This window comes from Pholcus phalangioides, unplaced genomic scaffold, assembly GCF_987345545.1.
Source record: "Pholcus phalangioides strain wild (caught in Gottingen) unplaced genomic scaffold, Ppha-v1.0 ptg000007l_1, whole genome shotgun sequence".
NCBI lineage: Eukaryota > Metazoa > Arthropoda > Arachnida > Araneae > Pholcidae > Pholcus > Pholcus phalangioides.
In genome coordinates, this window is record NW_028301600.1 from 62,802,146 (window position 1) to 62,820,399 (window position 18,254).

Consider the following 18,254-nt stretch of genomic DNA (forward strand, 5'->3'; position numbering starts at 1 on the left):
TGGAGAAAAAATATTGATGTGTATTCCTGAACAATGATATAAAGTTACGTTTTCACAAACAATAAATTATATTTTTATAATACAGTCGAATCCCGTTATAGTGAAAATCTCGTTTTAACGAACACTTTTCTAATCCCCCAGATAAGTTTACATAGGAACAATGCAAAAACCTGTTCGTTATAAATTCCTTTATAACGAAATCCGGTTTTCCGAATTCTCCGGTTTCTTGGAGCTCGCAATAACGGGATTCGACCGTATTTAAACTATGTAATTCATATGTATATTTTATGGGATTTTTTTCAATAAACTAATAAATGCTTTTAAAGTTCGGAAAGTGGTGAAACTCCGAGAACTACCGTAGTTCCTTACCGATATAGGCACTGACAAAGAGCACAAAAGCAAAGCAAAAACAGATGAGTGCCAAAACATTTGATTTGGGGAAGTAAGACATTTCATCAAATATATATATATATATATATATATATATATATACAGGGTGATTATAAAAAAACTATCCCGACATATGGGCCCCTAAGTATCATACCATTCACAGAAACTGAATGAAATTTTGGCATAAGGTATTTTGATGTATGCGCTCAAGAATGATATGGAAAACAACAGTGTCACTCTAACAGTTACGGTTACAGTGAGAAAATTTCGAAAATATCAAATGGCAACACCAAGTTTTTTGTATTGGAATGCGATCTCCATTGTGAAAAACCCTAAATAGCGTTCGAACGGCAACTGTAGCATGAAAATCACCGGCGGTGGATAAGCTAAAAGTGAGGACAACCAATAAGGACAGAGAAGCAGCATAAAATAAAGAATTTTATTGTGTTTCACAAATTTTCCACATGACCTCGTGGAGGACTAATCAGGCTGGGATCTCAGCCGAAGAAACGGTGTGACGAATGAAACGAACATTAATGCTCTGGTGCACGGCAAAGTCCTTTTTACTTTTTCCTTGCCTAGCTCCGGGGATTTTCGTGCTACAGGTGCCATTCCAACGCTATTTAGTGTTTTTCAGTATGGAGATCGCATTCCAATACAAAAAACTTGGTGTTGTCATTTGATATTTTCGAAATTTTCTCACTGTAACCGTAACTGTTAGAGTGACACTGTTGTTTTCCATATCATTCTTGAGCGCTTACCTCAAAATACCTTATGCCAAAATTTCATTCAGTTTCTGTGAATGATATGATAGTTAGGGGCCCATATGTCGGGATAGTTTTTTTATAATCACCCCGTATATATATATATTATATCTTGTGATCTCATTTCAATTATTTTGATACCAGTGGAAACAAAACTGCTCTGCAATACTTCATATGATGTTTTGACATGAATCTTGTAAATGAAGTAGTGTATCAGATTCCCCGGTATTTTGTGCAATCGATAGATTTAAGCACTTAAAATGCACGGCTTGGCAATGGACGTGAGCGCAAAGAAACAAACCGTGAGTCAAAAAAAAATCCTTAGAGTGATTGTAGATAATCTTATGAATGCTTGCAAGAGAAAGCCGTAGGCAATCTATGGACTTGAAACCAAAACGTAAGAAGCGGTTACCATTCCCTACGCAGGACAATTGATATGATTCGTATGACTGCTGGCCTGAGCATAGACCAAAAGGACGATGCAGATTCTGCAAAAATGGGTATTCAACGGTTTTGCTCAAATTGTAAAGGGTTGTTAGTGTGTCACATATTGGATTGTTTGGAATCCTTCCATATCAAACTGTAAAGTGTTCAAAAAATTGTTACCTTATTATATTCAAATTATTTAGTAGCACCTGGGGAGGGGGGTATATTGTTATATATATACATCCCGTATTTTATTTTTTTTTCAAATGTTAACAATAAATTGTTTTTTCATATAATGACATTCAAGACACCTTTACTCTATATAACTCCTGAAAATTTTTTTTCTTTGCATATTTCAATGTTTGCCAATTAAATGGTTAAGAAAAAGCCAAACTGCAACGTAGATTATGCGTAAACTATACTCATATACACAGCGTATATCCAAGCTTCAGAAATGAGCAATCAGAATTTTATAACGGTTAAATAGAGTAATTTTAGAGAATTCAATGTTCAAAATGCGAGGAAGAGATTGAAGATTGGTCACAGACTGTGGAACATTTTTTCGAAAAAAAAATTTAGCGTTCAATAGTGCTTATATATATATATATCCGCAAACCTACATCATAAATATTATTTATCCTGAATGATGCGTTCTAATCATATCTAAATTTAAAATTCACTGCGCCAACTCCACAGAGTACGTATGGGGTAGAAAACACATGAAAAGCAATGAGTTGCTAAATTTTTGCTAAATTAAGGTTTCGAGATTGATGGGAATGGAACACCACTGAAGAAGAGAAAAATCAACGTCGTCCAGAAATTTATTAACATCTTCGCTTCATATGTTGAAGTTCTTTATCGCGATTTTTATTCTAATAAATATGCTTTGAATCACTTTTGAAATGCTAGGCAAAAATTTTAACATATCTGTCCTAATAAACAATTGCAATATTAGTTATTTTGAGGTAAGGTCAACATATTTGGTACTCTGACAATAACATCTAAGCTAATAGTATCATAAAGCATCATACTTTTTTCTTACCCACGGGGTATTAAATTCTAACACAATTGACACGTTTAAAAAGAAATACTTGCTTGTCGAGTCCGTGGGGCGCATCTTAAAAAAAAATGCGCCACACGGACTCGACAAGCAACTTAGGCCCCCACAGTGAACGATAATGGCGTCATTAGCAGTGAACGTGTTAATTGGATTGCTGTATTTTTGAAATATATGACATCCATATTTGTTATGGGCATATTTTTCTCAGCCAATCTCGTTGGGCATTTTGCCTGTTAGGGCCTTGTATTTGTATTTGTAATATACATATAGTATAATATAGGTATATAAATCTCTGTTCAATGTGGAAATAGAAAAATAAACTATATTAACTTACGTCATGTTAAGCATATATGTGTGTTTCTTATTCACATGCACAAAAAATCTTTCGATGGAAGTCTTCCTCTTCGATATGCAATGATTTTTTTCTACTTCACTCATTTTTTTGAGATTATGTTGCCTTCGAGCAGATGTTTTTGATAAAAATACCTAAAAATATATTGGGCCATTCACTTGGGAATTTACGCGTAGCAAATGCTATTATTTCAAGAAACTGATATTTCAATACAAAACATCATACTTCTTCACAATCGCATCGATATATCTGAAAATGTTATAAATGCACTTTGAGGATGCGCACTTTCAGAAAGCACTATGCAGTGGTATCAAACCGAGCTTGTGTTAGTCTGCAAAAAATACCATATTACATTCAAAAGCAACGGAAAAAAAATTCCAAATAGCGCTGCAACGGATGTGAATGTCATAACACAAACTGCAATTTTTATACAAATTTCAGCTTGAAAAATGTATTCTTCTTTCAAAAATAGTGTTTTTTTTTTTTTTTAGATAAGATCCCTAGTGAATCGCCTTGTATCATTTATCTCATGCCTTATATAAGTCTCAACGCATCGATCTTTATTCTTTTTTTTCTACTAATCTTTCTTTGAAGTGATGAAATATTGAAAAGGATGCTTTTAATTTTCCTTTTTTATTTAATGCCCCTACTCCTATTAAAAATTCAAAACATAAGTCTTTGAATTTTTCATGGTATGGGATGCCAAAAATATCAGTTCAATTCATTAATGATTATAATCGAGTGAATGTGAATCACTGCCGGTGGAAAATTATCTCGTTAAGACATCATGTTTATGTGGGAGTTTCATGAACCATGAAGTTTTGTAAGCGTAATGAAAATGATGTTCTTTGAAACAATTAAATTTTCTGATCTTTAGGACATTCAGCTTGTCTAAGATACATAAGGCAATGTAATATTTTTTTATCTCTCAAGGATATTCAACAGTGTCTCAAAATGTAAAATACAAATCGCTGGTCACGGCTCGTAATAATCAATTAGCCGCAATAGATAAAAGTTAACTTTCGAAGCTGTATAAGCTTCAGCTTTATTATGGAAAATTACGGATAATATAAAATTATTATTTTTTGTACTCAAAATAAATGACTGAAATCTCATGAACGTTCAATATATTGTATATAACGCTGATCTTCTATATTAATGTTTATCTGAAGTTCACTCACCAGTGCCGAGTCGGCACACCCATTTTAGCAATTTATGATATGGTATATAGTAGTAGACTGACATTCTGGTTTTTTCACGCACAAAATGAAGCTATTAACTCGAGTTGAACTACATCTTAGAAATACAATAAGTCTGGTGATGGCCTATTGTTTATCTCTCTTAGTCAATGATGTTGTTATATAAAATGAATTTTATATGCAATTAAAATTTCTATTTGTACATCTATAGCGGTCGTTTCAGCTGACATAATCAAGCCAAAATAAAACAGAATCAACTACACAGAGATAAATACATTTTATTTCATGCATGGAACAACTTCATCAGTGCATAGAAAACACCAATATATATATATATTCATTTTTTATGTATATACGTGTATATGAATTTGTAGGTATATACGTTATTTCACAAAAAAATTAAGATTTTTTTTTATATTTATTTTGCAAAAAATCATCACAAAGGTGAACACACAAACATAAAAACAGTGCAAAATACATCTTGTTCCATTTTGTTTTTCAAGCGAGTTCATGCACGGATCTTAGCAGCGAAGAGTTGTTTGAACGCCGTTCGAAAATCAGGACTGAAAATAGTGTAAATGACGGGATTTATCATGGAATTGGCATAACCCAACCATAGGGCAAAACTAAAAACTTCATTACTTGGCTCGCAAGTCTGGCATAGGGGCATAAGCAAAGCAATTATGAAAAAGGGTAACCAACAAATGACAAAAATTCCTGTAATAATAGAAAGTGTTTTGGCTGCTTTACGCTCTCGTTTAGACCTCAAGTTAGACCTGCGCTGCTTCTTACGTCTTAATACTTCCTCTTTACTCATCTTGTTGGTATAAAGAAGCAGATCACTCGTGGAAGTAGCGTCTATGTTCGCATGGGAGGATGATGTGGTGGTAGTTGTGGTGGATATGACTGTCATTTCAGTTACAAGAGGGGCTAAAATTGTGGCAGAAACGAGTTTGGTTTCCGCTAGAGCTCTTACACCAGGTTTATGACGTATGCGCTTCCTAGCCACCTTATATATTCTCCAATACAGTAAGAGAATTATTATGAGTGGAATATAAAAAGTGGCAAATGTTGCAAAAAGTTGATACCCAACATCTTGACTCACAATGCATCGTTTTTCATCTTCAATCCTTATTCTGTATTTATCATCTTTCCATCCGATCAGGGGTGCGATGGACACTACTAAAGCGATCAGCCAAACGAGTGTAATCATCAGCCCAACATGCCATGTTCGACGTTGACGAACGTAGTCAATATTAGTAACAGCCCAGTATCGATCGATAGCTATCGCTACCAAGTGAAGAATAGAAGCTGTGCAACATAAAACATCGCAAGATGTCCAAATATCGCAAAGCACCGGGCCTAGCATCCATTCTTTACTAACTTCATAAATTGCGCCGAGAGGCATTACCAAGCAAGCAACCATAAGATCAGCTACCGCCAAAGAAAGTACGAGACAGTTCCCTTTGGTTTGCAGTGTTTTATCTTTAGATATGGCAACAATCACCGATATGTTACCAATCATCGTGAACATGATAAGCAACGCTAACGAGAAAGACAATACTGCAGCCGACATAGAATCTATGGAAACTTTCGTGTCATTCGTAAAAATTGACGCGTTGACCGTTATATTTTCAAACATTATTTCATCCATAGCATCGGGGAAAGACAGATTGTCTGAAAAATCACTAATATTCACCATTATCATTGTTCCTACTTGAATGTTTTTCACAACGGAATCAGTTAAACTTATCTCTGAATCCATCTCACATGCGTGTGGATAACAGAGAAGAAATATAACATAAACACTGCTCCATAAATAATGCTTATTAGCAAACATTTCTACTTTACTCTGAATGATATATTATTTTTATTAATATTCTTTTTCTGTAATTTCATTGGTTTCGAATACAAGATCAAGCTCGTTATAAGTAAAGCACTTTCAACTTATCAGTAAAAGTTTATTTGAAATTAATTACATTACCATTTGAAATATTTTTTTATTGAAACGGTAAAAAACCATACTGTTGCAATTTAATTTTAATGAGCTACGTCATTAAATATACGAGTACTTTGTAAATTATTATATTATTTTGGTTATGGACCCTTACACGAATGAGCTCAAGATTTTGTCGATGTTTTTACAGAAACGCTACATGTATAACGAGACAAACACGATAATAATACCACTTCACAGCTGGTAGATCGATCAAAAGGTTATTTGTTATATTTTGCTTGTGAGTTTCGTAAAAATACACGGGTTCGATAATTATCTTTCTCTAGTTGGTATACAGAAAGACTTCAATGCGTGTTCTCACTCCACAAATAGAATTAAAAATCATCATAGAAGAATTGCAGAGCATACATTAGCTGCATTCAATTTATATATATAGCACTCCATTATTTATAATTCAAATACAATACTGAAGTGAACAATAGCAGTAAATTTTAAAGTTTATTTATGGCCTCATCCATGTGCATTACCATTGCAATAGCCTAACGTAGTAGTTACATGCAATGATAGAGCCCGTGATTAAAAAATGTTATGGATCAGAAGTGCCACAAAGTTCATATTATACTTTCTTTATCGAAAATATATAAGCACATATCAGTCATGAATTCACACATTCACATAAAATTGTTTTTGCAACAACAAGCAGCCAAAAAACGTGATTCGATGAGAAAACACCGTCTTACTTAGGTAGCCTCTTTCATTAAATTGACAGGTTTGGGTGACTATCTTAGCAATGCATGTAAATACCTGAAAAAAAATTTAATGCGTTAATTTCACGACAGTTTATATCAGTCACTTTTATTTCAGGCACGAGTAAACGTATGAAGGAAAAAAATATATTTAAATAATTTACTAACCACTTTCATATTGATTAAAATTGAGGAATATTTCGAATTTGTAAAACAAATGACTATCAATTATAAGATCTTTTCTAATTCACAATAACGATGAAATTCTTTATTATATCAACATGTACAATATTGTTAATTTTTTTTCTAAATGCTGTTTGCATGTAAAGCACGTTCAAGTGAAGTCTTTTCAATGCATCTAATGTCGTGTGAGACATTGTATACGCATCAAATCTTTGCAATGAAATCACAATTTTCCAACTCGATTAAAATAACTACTCAAAATATTAACAATTCTTTTTCACCGTTTACCAGACCTATATTTATTTTTTTCTAAAAAATTTCAAAATCAAATTAAAAATCTTGATTCACAGATTAAAATAGGAAAAAAAATCATTTTTCTACGTTACCCAAACCAAAGGTGAAATATATATGAAATATATTATTTTCCTTCGATTTTTTTAGGTAAATTGCTATCACATATTCATTTTTTCTTCGAGTTAATCAAACAATTGTTTTTATACCCAGTGAAGAACGAATGGACAACGGTCAAAGTAAGAATACATTGTTAAGTATATCGCTTTTTTTCAATGTCCTGATGTCCGAGAGAAAGGATTGAAGATACAAGTTCAGACACAAACAATTGCTTTCAGAGCAATAAATATATCTTTTGATTATTAATATATCATTTTTTTTCAATTTTATTCTTCTTTTAGATCCAGAAAGACTGAATGGCACAAACTGAGCATTATTTAAAAAAAAAAATCTTCTGTACATTTCTTTTTTGTAATTTTCACGAACGAACTCATTGTTCAAGATCAAAAATACAAATTTTTCATTATAAAGCTAGATTATTTTAAAGCTATGTAGATTATTCCTTATATATTTTTATAAAATCCTTTACGGTCATAATACTGTATATATAACGCATGCTTTACCAAAACATTTCTACGTATCAAGAAAACATATTTTTTAACTAGAGTTAATTAAAATAAAAATGTATATGTGTAATCCAACATTAAATTCTTATTTCAAGTATGCCTATATGAATAAGTGCGCACATTGATCTCCATTGCTCTCATTTTTCTTTTTCGTAGTTTCGTAAACATATATCAATTACTTTCCTGGCCACAACAATGTTAAATTTACTATAAAGTTTATATATATACAATACATACCAAAAAAGTATAATTTATTAGAACATACCTGAAATGACCTGAAATTCATATACAATGGTTTCCATAAAACAACTGTACAGTATATGATAAATTATATAAATAATATGTGATAAATATGCAGGCTGTTTGCACAGCGGATCTCTGTAACCCTAAACTTTCGAAAAATATGTTTAATTACAAAAAGTTTTCAAATGACGTGCAGTTACTTATAAATCTCAAAATTTGTTCAAGGGGTCGTATACGTAAAAAATGAAGAAACTTACTTTTTATACAGTCCCCGCATGCTCAAAAACCGGATTGAAAAGTTGTTGCCCTGTCTCTTCTAAGGCCAACAAAAACATTCCACGTTTCGAAGTGCAATATTCACTGAGGTATTCGAAAATAATTCGAAAAACGGAGGAAATTCGAGAAAAAAAGAGCTCTAAATTCAGAAAAACCCTTTTATCCGCATTTAACGCTGTTTTTTCCCAAATTTCCTCCGTTTTTTCGAATTCAAATTTGTCGGTGAATATTGCACTCAGAAACGTGGAATTTCTTTGTTGGCCTCAGAAAAGACAGGAAACAACTTTTCAACTCGGTTTTTCAGCACGCGAGGACTGTATAAAAAGTAAGTTTCTTTATTTTTCATGTATACGACCCCTCGAACAAATTTTGAGATTTTAAGTAATTTCATGTCATTTGAAAACTTTTTTATTTGAAAGGATGTTTCGAAAGTCAACGGGTACAGAGACATCCGCTGTGCAAACAATTTGGGACAGCCTGTATAGCGAAGATCAATATTAGGATGAGGTGGTCAGTTAGTTGTATGCGAGTCTTTCTGTGGTCTATAGAGTTTGGCAATAATTTCTAACAACATAGCCGTAATTCTAAAGGGAAGCCAAGAGTCATGACAAGCTCTGAAAACCCGATATTTGATGTTATGCACATGAAGGAATATACAACCTAAACCCCCAATAAAATTAAGGTTTACACTTGTTGCATCAACCCATAGGCGCAGATAGACTTGGAAGTCTGGGGGGGGCACGGTCATTATTCCTGGGGGGGCACGATGATGATGATGTCAATTCATATATACATTTATACATTAGATCAGTCGACTCCACCTTTGACGCTAGGGGGGGGGGGGGCAATGCCCCCTCACGCCCCCCCCGTATCTCCGCCCATGCATCAACCGGAAGGATATTATCATGTCTTCTGCTCGCAGAAGACTTCATCAAGGCAGTCTATCTGTATAATAGAATAGACGATCGATCATTTGAGTACTGTTCAAATTTCGCCACAAGAGATGGTGCTTGCAGTGGCAACACCTTCTATAGCAGAAAGCCTCCGCACGAAGCTCGTGACGTCACTTAAATCGTCCATTTCACCTATAGTCATTGGGTACAGTGCAAAACAAAGTAAAAATTTCGCATACGCAGGGCAGCTATCTGAATTCCATCGAACATGTTTGAAATGCGCTTGTCTTGATGCCTTCATTACGTTCTTTGTTTGGCTAGGGGTCATTCAAGTATTACGTCAGCATAGGCATAGGGGGGGGTTTCGGATTGGCTGACTTTTGATGACAAGGGAGGGTTTGAAGATATGAAATATTCTAAGCGGCTGACGGTGTGGGGGGGGGTGTCAAAATGGCTAAAAAACTGCTGACGTAATACTTGAATGGTCCCTAATGATACATTTAATCACGATATATATATATATATATATATCGTATATATATACGTTATATATCGTTATATATATATATATCGTTATATATATCATCATGGGTTCAGGAAGGGAAAGTCACGTGTAACTAACCTACTTTGTTTCTATGATCACATGACTAAGGCTTTGGGTAAGGGCAAAAATGTACATGTTGTTTATCTTGATTTCCAGGAGGCATTCGATCGGGTCCAACATGGTAAACTCTTGAAGCGGTTACACGAGATTGGGACTGGGGACAACACTTGCTGAATTAGATAGAATCATGGTTGAGAGATAGATCACAACGGGTTATGTTGAACGGGGAATTATGTGATTGGACAGGCGTAACTAGTGGAGTTCCCCAAGGAAGTATCCTGGGCCCTATACTTTCTTCACTTTTTATCGATAAACTCGATCAGAGTAGTGATGGGATTGTTAGCGAATTCGCAGATGACGTGAAGCTAATGGGGGTAGTTGGGAATCAAAGGGATAGAGAGTTGCTCCAGACCAGCTTAAGCAGGATTGCAGCGTGGGCAAATGAATGGAGTATGGCGTTCAGCGTTGACAAGCGCTTGGTCGCTCATTTTGGTTCGAACAACCTACGGTTCTCTTACGAGTTGAATGGTGTCACTATCCCGGATGCAACTGGGGTCACCGATTTGGGAATTCTCATTGACGAGCGGCTTAGGTTTTCTGAACATTGTTCAGAGGTGGTAAAAAGAGCAAACAGAATGCTCAGTTTTATTTTCAAAAAGGTGTCTTTGCGTTCTCTTAAAGTCATTCTTCTGCTTTTCCGAGGCTTAGTTCGTCCTGCACTGAAGTATGCTGTAAAGTTTTGGAGACCATACCTACGGAGGGACATAGACTTAGTATAAGGAGTGCAGAGAAGAGCTACCCAAGTCATCGTTGGCACATGCGGCTTGAGTTATGGGGAGAGAATTTATTTTTTGAATATGTTTACATTGGACGCAGATGTCGGGGAAATATGATCGAAGTTTCAAAATTTTCAATGGTATGGATAGGATGAATCATGATTTATCAATTCGCCGTCAATCAACTGCTTTCACAAGCGGACACCAGTATCGTTTGGTAAGGGAAAATTCTAGGTTATGGTGTCGCAGAGAAATTTTCTCTAATACGGTTGTTAGTAAATGGAATCACGGGGGGTGATTCCATTTACACGGGGGGGTGATTCCAATATATATATATATATATATATATGTTATAGGCATCTTTTTCTCAGCCACCTCGTTGGGCATTTTGCTTGTTGTATTTGTTGTATTTTGTCTTGTATTTGTATTTGTATATATATACAGGGTGGTAATTATCGACAGCCTAATAATAACGCACGTGATCCCTTGTGAAAAACTAATATGGAAAAGTGTTTTCAGTTTTTTTTATCTCAATCATTAAAAATTGATGACGTCACTTCAAAATCCTGCCAAATTCACTAAACGTATAACTTAGCGTTTAGCGTTTGTGGAAATGCTAAAAATACATTAAACCCCACATAGAAATAAAAAAAAACGAAAAAGATATAAAAACAAGTTTTTTCCCTCGCACTTTTCAGCAAAGAGAAAAAACTTTTTCTACAAGTCAATCAGAAATATATTCTTTGCATCTCTCACCGCCAGCTTTACAGAGGTTATAGATAAGCGTAAAAATAAGAACATAGTGAGAGCGACGAGCAAAGCGACGAATGAGAAAGAAGAAAGGCGAGATGAGAATATATAGCTGCGAGCAAGGAACATAACACACATAGTGAGGGCGTTTGATGTAGCAGAGAGTATCAAATAGAAACTCGCAATCAGCTTGGTTTTTGAAATTAAAGAATGCTTAAAAATTTCATAATTATAAGAACCATTGCTCAGACAACAGTTTAGAAATAATAGCGTTGTGTGAATATCGCCTTTTTAAATATAACTACTGGAATATTCCTCATAATTTTGGTCGCTTTCCTCCCTACATCTTTTCCCGCGGCACTTGAGGGCGATAACTTCTCGAAAGATCAATAATATTTTTTATCAAATTTATGAGTAAAAAACTGAGAAAAACATCAAGTTTATCAAAGCCAGCCCCCCACCGTTTAAATTTGTATTATTAGCATCGGCGGGAGGGTAGAAGTGGAGAATTCCCCCTGCTCCAATAGCTTCATTTTGTATAAATATATGTTGGTTTCATTTTTTTACACAAGAAACGTAATTATTGACAGAACATGCATGATTTTTAATTCAGACTACTCAAATTTATTTTCCCACGCACGGTGCATGATAAATTAGTTTAAAACTCAAAATATAAATCATTTTTGGTTTGGTTAAGCACGTGCGCACAAAAAAAAGTTTGCCGGGAAAATGTATGAAAATTATTCGGTACTTGCTGTTTCCATTTAATCATCAACACCATTTTGAAGTACATCGAGCACTTAACATCAACGATTCTGGTGACATTTTTGACCTCACTACCGCTTTTCAATAGCGAAAACAAGCCCTTCGACGACCATCATGAAACTACACACAAGCGAGCAGAGCAGCGAAAACAAAACATCTTAAATGTGCTGCTCTTATCGCTTGTCGCGGAATTCCCGCCCTGCTGCGGTGAGCGCCACCATACGCAGGCGCATTGGAATCAGTGTGTTTAGGCAGCTCGTATCTCTTCTCCCCTCGTTGCTTTGCTTTCCGTCTTACTATGTGTTCAGAGTCAGTCATTTTGTTTTGCTCTTCAGAAAGTACCCAGTCTATATATATATTTTTTTTTTTTTGCTATAATTTCTAATTTGAACTATCCTTAAAATTTTTTGAGGGGAGGTGAAGTTATTCTTCAAAATTAATTTTTCGAATAATATTGGCTCTAATAACTAAAACATTTTCATATTTCCAAAGAAAATGTTTATGGTTTTAGGGTATATTGATGCTGCTGATTTCAAAACTGTTGTTAGTTTTGCCGAATCGGCTCTAGTTTATGAGAAAATGCATAATATCAATATTTCAATATTGTCTGCAGCCATTAATTTTTGCGTGGAAATTTTTTTTGGGAGGAGAGATTTTACAAAATAATAATAATAATAACAAATAAAATTAGTTATCCACTGTGAATAGGGTGACCATATATGCTTCATTTTTTCCCGTATTTTCCGGAATAGTCCTGATTCTTTCTGTTTTTTTCCGTCCCGAATTTTTGAAAAAAATTGTATTGGTTTTTCCTATTTTCAGTCGAAGTTAACTTGGATTTGTTATATAATCAAGAACGTTTATACAAGTAATTTTCAACGGATTGATTGAAAAAATGCAATATTATCATATAAAAGTTCCGAAAACTTCATCACACCGATCACCCCCCACCCATAGATCTGCACCTGTTTATGGTATTACCATTGAAATTTAACTTTCACTTCATCCCAAAAACAAGCGTAGATCTGATAAAACCAATGCCAGATTCGGAATCAGTGCCACAAAAGCACCCTAAAATCACTGAAATTTTTTTAGAACAAACAAAATCAATCTAGATTAGTGGAATCACCATAGAAAAAATCCGAAGCAAAAAGTATTTTGAATAGGTCAATTCATAACATAAGAAGTTTGATTAGAAGTTGTCATTATTTTACTGTTTCCACCAGTCCCATCCTCGTCAAGCTATAACTTTCAAAAAATCCAAAAGAATATTGCTGTTTTATTGATCAACATGATCTGATAATGTGATTAAAACGACAACGCAAAATAACGATCGCTTTGTAAGCACGTACACACTGCATGCACCTTCAATCAAAAACATTGACTTGATATTGAAGGTAACCAAATTGCCACATTTTGGCAAAAAAAAAAGTGTTAATTTGGCTAAAAACATTTCGAACAGATCTCATTTGGGTAACACTTTATAAATCTGATGATAAACTTGCCAACACAGGGGACGAAGCTTATACGTAAGTTATACGTAATAACAAGGTTATAATATCATATTACATGGAGAGGAAAAAACGCCAATCGTGAAGGAAGAAGGCAGAACTTGGCTTCTAATGGGATTGAATATTTCAGTTAATTTTTAAGAAGTGACAAAACCCGCTGCTGGCGGAGAAATGTGCTTTCGTTCGGAGTTTCACATATAACTGACCGTTAGAAAAATGACACGTCAAAAAATTTCAAAAGCTTATAATTCACTTAATATTCGTCCGATCCAAAAACGGAAAACACTTTTCCGTATTAGTTTTTCATAAGGAATGATGTGTCTAATGATTGGGGGGTCGATAGTTACCAGCCTGTATATATTTACTTATTTAATTGCCACCAGGATTGCTTTATCTTTACCATTTGTCATATATTTTCTTCAGCGAGCACATATGTGCTACCGTGCAGAAATGTTTCCTAGTTTTCGTGTTCTAAAACATCATCATCTGCGTTTTCTTTTAATAAAATGATCAGTGATAATTTTCGATGCGAAAAGTTATTTTGGTTTGTGTGAATATTGAATTTTTTTCTCATACTACCTACCTCAGTTGGATTGATAGTTTATAAATTGATACAATTTCAAAAATTGGAAAAAAGTAAGTTCAGTAAATTATCGCTGTTGTCCTCTCAATTATGTTCATAATGCAGCGTGTTTTCTTAATATTTTTTTTCTCATAGTCTCATCTCCCCGTAAAACCATGTAGTCAAGAAAAATAAAACACTAAATCATGTTGAGTTCATCTAACTCCACTAGGAGAGAAATGGAACATTGATGATTAATTGAGTGAATTTTGTATGAATTAGAACAGTTTACGACTCGATAATTACCAGTTACATCTTCGCAAGAGTTAATTAGTAACTTATCGTTGAGGCTGGATGTTTCTCTATAGCCCATACAATATTTCGCTTCTCAGAAATATTTGAACCAAAACTGTGTATTAACGCTGTTTCGGTGATGCAGCTTCAGAAATTTGAGTTCACATTTCAGTGATGATATAAACGGTTAACCATACAGAGGCGTGAGAATTTCAAATATGATGTGGATAAAACACGAACGAAGCACGCATGTTTCGGTTTTCAATTATAATATAATAGCCAAGTAATTTACTGGTTTAGAAACACGCAAAAGTTTGAAATTTTAATATAAAGGGAATTTGCTGCGCAAAGCCTGTTCTAATAGTTATATATATAATATCTATCGTATTTCTATAACCCTATATACAAAACTTATTTTTCGTTCCGACGTAACAAATTCCAAGGTAAAAAAGGGTGCCAGTCGGATCACTGGATAAAAATATAAAAATATACGTAAGCTGCCTTCCTGTAATAGTCCTAAAAAATAGTAAGTATATTTCACACAGTACAGCAACGGCAAAATGATCTTCCATAATTTTATTTACGTATTCCAGTCGACGGATATTCGATTTCCTCACTTTTTCAGTCACTTCATACACTAAAAAAAGCCTCACTAGTTCAAAGAATGTATTTCACCGAGGGAATGGACGTTGCCTTTTTTGCGGTAATTCAATTTTCCTCGAAAGTACCATTCCTATAAAAAAATCATTTTCTTCCATCAAAACGCATACTTGCGAACAAGCTACTCAGAAACAGTAGCATTCGCTCCGACACATAAAATGTAATGTTCTAAGATTCCATAGCGGAGAAAGTGATGCTTTTACGAAGTGAAAATTGAAAATATACTTCGCTCGCTTGACTAGATAAAAGTTTCGGAACATGCGTCTTTTTTTTCTTTTTGTTTTTAATGATATTTCGTTGGCAGAGAACCAATAAATTGGGTTTTTTTAAAATATTTTATTGCTGTTATATACAGGGTGCATAGTAAACAGAGTGTATAACATTTTACTGGCGAACCGTTGAGCCTAGAGAGGCCTACTTTCAATAAGAAAAATTATCCAAATAACGCGTAGTACTCAGATATGTCATTTTCATGTTGCAAGGTGTTTTTTTTTTAATAGTTATTTAAATAAAAAAATTAACTCTTTATACTCTCCCCGTGTGCTCAAAAACCCAATTAGAAAGTTGTTGCCCTGTCTCTCCTGATGCCAGTAAAAACATTCCACGTTTCCAATTCACTGAGATTCGAATTCGAAAAACGGAGGAAAGTTCGGAAAGAACAGGGTTAAATTCGGGTAAAACAGTTTTCCCGCATAATAAAACACATTGGTGACACATTAATGACGCTAATTTTGGTGAGAAGGTTTCCCAAGTCGGCAATAAAAATCACGCGCAGGATTCTCAAGCACGAAGTTGAAAGAGAGGAGATATGTGGGAAACAAGTGCGACATGTAATGAGCTCGGTGTATCTATTCCGTTAAAGCAGAAATTTAGTATTTGAGTAATTTAGAATTTTTCCCAGCAAAAAATGGGTTAATTCATTATTTTCGAACCATATGCACCCTCGGATGGTTGATAGCACATATCACAGTAAATCCATTGGAAAAATATTATAATTTGCTACTGGGATGAAGTGCTATTGTGCACTCTCTAAAAGCACCTCCAACCCCCTTTACTATTGCGATTCGACCACACAATACATGACCAAAAATGCTTTTGTTTAGGTGTCTTATATCACCTCTTAAAGTTTTTTTCATGAATTTAAAATCACTCTGTAGTTCACATTTTGATCAATTCAACTGATATCTTGATTCTGAGAAAACAATCTGAACTATCTTTTAGTCTACTCCTGAATTATCACTCATTAAACGTGTATTGCATTTCATATGTATACACAAAGTAATCACTCAAGTCCCTTGGCCGCAAATTACCTAATTACAGTACCATGGTTCATGTCGTGAATCGTGGTGTACATCAAGAATATACTGTATATTACCTAACAGTAAAATTTCAAATATACATTTCTGTTCGTTTACATATGAATCTCATCATCTAAATTAAGCAGAGCAATGAAGATTTTTATTCAGCGTATGTCTAAAACCTAATTTAAAGTAGTGATTAATCAAATTGAACTTCCTTACCTTTACAGGTAACGATTTATGCTCATTTGTAAGCATGGTTGAAAGAAAACTGAATGCATACAAGTTATATATTTCTAGTGGTTTTCCCGATCTATTCGCATTAGAGTCAGGCGGGGTAATTGGGAACGATTTTTGGTTAGTTCGAACATAACACGTAATTAATTTGCTGGAAATGAAAATTTGCTTCTTTTCAAGGATTATACATATTCTGTGTGTGTGTGTGTATTTCTCTTTAGTAACTACCACTATCAGGTAACCAGAGTTAATAAGTTGATTTAAAGCCACCGATGCCGGTATTCAATAACCCCAAAATTTTGGGTTAATTGAAAACATGCATTTCAGTTACATCCCAGCCTAAAAATTAAATAAAATCAGTCTACAACTCTAAATTGTCTTCAATATTGAACACTACAGGATATTCGACTCCGTCAATCTGTGTTTACAATTACCCCTAGGGGTCGTTCAAGTATTACGTCAGCAAATTTTTAGCCATTTTTGACTGTCAGCAAAAGTGAGCAAAAAAATCTGACCCTCTCCCCCTCCCTTGTAAGCGAAATTTCGTCAGCACCGCCATCGATTTCTGTTAATTTCAATGCTGTCTGAAGGGTAAGAACGCAAAATTTCTCAAAAAAAATTTCGCAAAATTTTCTTTAAGCCATATATGATGAACCCTTGACCCGCGGACCACATGCGGCCCTGAAGTGGTTCATTTTTACGGATCGTTTAGGTGACCTATGGCACAATTCCAGAGCATTTAAGTGGCCCTTGGCCATAGGTGTACACAGAATTTTCTCAAGGGGGTTCAGAATTTTTTTCCTTCTGGGGGGGGGGGGGGTTACGTTTTTTCCTGAAAAATAACACCATAATCTTGTCTGTGGCACATTCAAAGATCACTTAACTTAAGTAACCCGCAACACAGTTCCAGAATACTTAAACGATTCGTGGCACATCTAGAGATCCCTTGAGTGGCATGTGGCACAATTTTAGAGTACTTAAGTTGCCCCCCAATGCGGTTATATATCACTCAAGTTACCCGCGGAACATTCCTAGGTTACTTAAGTGATCCGTGGCATAATTACGGATCACTTGAGTGATACGTTGCACAGTTCCATAGCACTTAAGCAGCCGGGACACATTTCCTGAGCACTTGAATGATCCGTTAAACATTTAGAGATCGTTGAAAAGTGGCTCGGTAAGGGATTTATCATTAGGGAGAATGTTAGTTCAGGTGCCTACAAACTAGCGAAAGATTTTTCTCGTTTTTGGCGCACCGAGTAAGATGTCATTAAGAATATTTCATATTTTCATAAAGGGTGGTTGATGACGTAAGCATCATCCAAACCCTCCTCCCCCTTGTCATCAAAAGTCAGCAAATCGGAAACCCCCTGCCCCCCCCCCCCCATCGA

At 34.8% G+C, this 18,254-nt stretch overlaps 1 pseudogene across 2 annotated transcripts in view; it reads right to left on the reverse strand.

Moving 5' to 3' along the window:
• Positions 1-4,560: 4,560 nt before the first annotated feature.
• LOC149085607 (5-hydroxytryptamine receptor pseudogene) overlaps positions 4,561-18,254 on the reverse strand; it is a 146,245-nt pseudogene continuing 132,551 nt past the window's right edge. For both annotated transcript variants that reach the window (XR_016192871.1, XR_016192870.1), the window contains one exon: positions 4,561-6,952. The product of XR_016192871.1 is annotated as a 5-hydroxytryptamine receptor pseudogene, transcript variant X2 (transcript). The remainder of the gene's footprint in view (positions 6,953-18,254) is intronic.